Below are 2674 nucleotides of genomic sequence, written 5' to 3'. Positions count from 1 at the left end.
GTAGCAACGGTAACGGTAACAGTGATAGCAGTAATTTTGTAGCAAGTCTAACAGTGACGATAGCAGTAGTAACTTAGCAAGAACAATATAGGATAAATTCATAGGCATTGGATCGGTGACTTGTTGGATGATATTCATCATGAGACAGTTATAACCTAGCGCGATGCAGCACTAGCTCCAGTTCGTCGATATAATGTAGGCATGTATTCCGTAAATAGTCATACGTGCTTATGGAAAGAACTTGCATGACATCTTTTGTCCTACCCTCCCGTGGCAGCGGGGTCCATATTGGAAACTAAGGGATATTAAGGCCTCCTTTTAATAGAGAACCAGAACAAAGCATTAACACATAGTGAATACATGAACTCCTCAAACTACGGTCATCACCGGAAGAAGTCCCGGTTTCTGTCACTCCGGAGTTACTGGATCATAACACGTAGTAGGTGACTATAACTTGTAAGATCGGATCTAAAACATAGATATAATGATGATAACATAAACGGTTCAGATCTGAGTTCATGGCACCCAGGCCCAAAGTGACAAGCATTAAGCATGACAGAGTCATAGGAACATCAACCTTAGAACATTGTGGATACTAGGGATCAAGCCCTAACAAAACTAACTCGATTACATGATGAATCTCATCCAACTCCTCACCGACCAGTGAGCCTACGAAGGAATTACTCACTCCCGGTGGGGAGCATCATGGAATTGGCGATGGAGAAGGGTTGGTGATGACAAAGAACGAAGATCCCCCTCTCCGGAGCCCCAAATGGACTCCAAATCTGGCCTCCCGATGAGGAACAGGAGGTGACGGCGGCTCCGTCTCGTGGATCGCGATAATTCTTTCTCCCTGATTTTTCTGGAAAAATAGGATTTTATAGCGTCGGTTTCAGGGTCTGCGGGGCCACCAGGTGGGGACAACCCACCTGGGCACTCCAGGAGAGGGGACGCGCCCTGGTGGGTTGTGCCCAACCAGGGGCCCCTCTCCGGTAGGTCTTGGCTCCAGAAATTCTTATTTATCCTATAAAAAATCCTCACAAAGTTTCGTTCCATTCTGAGAACTTTTATTTCTGCACAAAAACAACACCATGGTAGTTCTGCTGAAAACATCGTCAGTCTGGGGTTAGTTTCATTCAAATCATGCAAATTAGAGTCCAAAACAAGAGAAAAAGCGTTAGGAAAAGTAGATACGTTGGAGACGTATCAAACATGCCCTGCAAAAACAAGTTAGACGTCCTCTACTTTGTTGTTGCAAGTTCTACGTGGCTGCTACGGGCTTCTAGCAAGAATCGTTGTTACCTACGCATCAAACCCACAACGGTGATTTATCAAGTTTGCTGTTTTAACCTTCAACAAGGACCGGCCGCATTCAAATTCGATTCAACTAAAGTTGGAGAAACAGACACCCGCCAGCCACCTTTATGCAAAACTAGTTGCATGTCTGTCAGTGGAACCGGTCTCATGAACGTGGTCATGTAAGGTTGGTCCGGGCCGCTTCATCCAACAATACCGCCGAATCAAAATAAGACATTGGTGGTAAGCAGTATGACGATCACTGCCCACAACTCTTTGTGTTCTACTCGTGCATATCATCTACGCATAGACCTGGCTCGGATGCCACTGTTGGGGAACGTAGCATGCAATTTCAAAAAAAATCCTACGCTCACGCAAGATCTATCTAGGAGATGTATAGCAACGAGAGGGGGAGAGTGTGTCTACGTACCCTCGTAGACCGAAAGCGGAAGCGTTTGACAACGCGGTTGATGTAGTCGAACTTCTTCTCATTCCGATCGATCAAGCACCGAACGTACGGCACCTCCGAGTTCTGCACACATTCAGCTTGATGATGTCCCTCAAACTCTTGATCCAGCAAAGTGTCGAGGGAGAGTTTCGTCAGCACGACGGCATGGTGACGGCGATGGTGAAGTGATCCACACAGGGCTTCACCTAAGCACTACGGAGATATGACCGAGGGTGTAATCTGTGGAGGGAGGCGCCGTACACGGCTAGCAGATGTTGTTGTGTGTTCTAGCGGTGCCCCCCCCCACACACACATATATATATATAGGGATTGACTATTCGTCACCCTGGGTGAGGAATAGTTATTCTTCACCCCCCTATATTTTACCACCAGTGCACTGTAATTTTACGTTCCGTAAGTTTTATCTTATTTCTGACGTAAAAAGAGACCGTAAGAAAATATATCATCGCCGTAAAAAATATTTTATGTTATGTAAAATTACAAACGTAAAAACATAGTGTAAAATAGACATAAACTCCAAAAAAATTGTCTTGTGACCTATAATTTTATTTTCTTATACCAAATTTTACATAGTGAATCAATAGGAACGTAACTATTTGAATTCCAAATGTAATTTAATTATGAAGTGACCGTAAAATTACCTTGGGTGAAGAATAACTTATTCTGCACCCTGGGTGATGAATAGCATCACTATATATATATATATATATATATATATAGGGTCGCGCTATTCGTCACCCTGGGTGAGGAATAGTTATTCTTCACCCCCTCTCTATTTTGACATCAATGCACCATATTTTTACGTTTTGTAAATTTTGTCTTATTTCATACATAAAAAAAGAACGTAAGAAAATATGTACTCGCCGTAAAAAATATTTTATGTTACATAAAATTACAAATGTAAAAACA

This window comes from Triticum aestivum, chromosome 3D (assembly GCF_018294505.1).
Source record: "Triticum aestivum cultivar Chinese Spring chromosome 3D, IWGSC CS RefSeq v2.1, whole genome shotgun sequence".
In the NCBI taxonomy this organism is placed as follows: domain Eukaryota; kingdom Viridiplantae; phylum Streptophyta; class Magnoliopsida; order Poales; family Poaceae; genus Triticum; species Triticum aestivum.
This window is presented reverse-complemented; position numbering follows the sequence as displayed.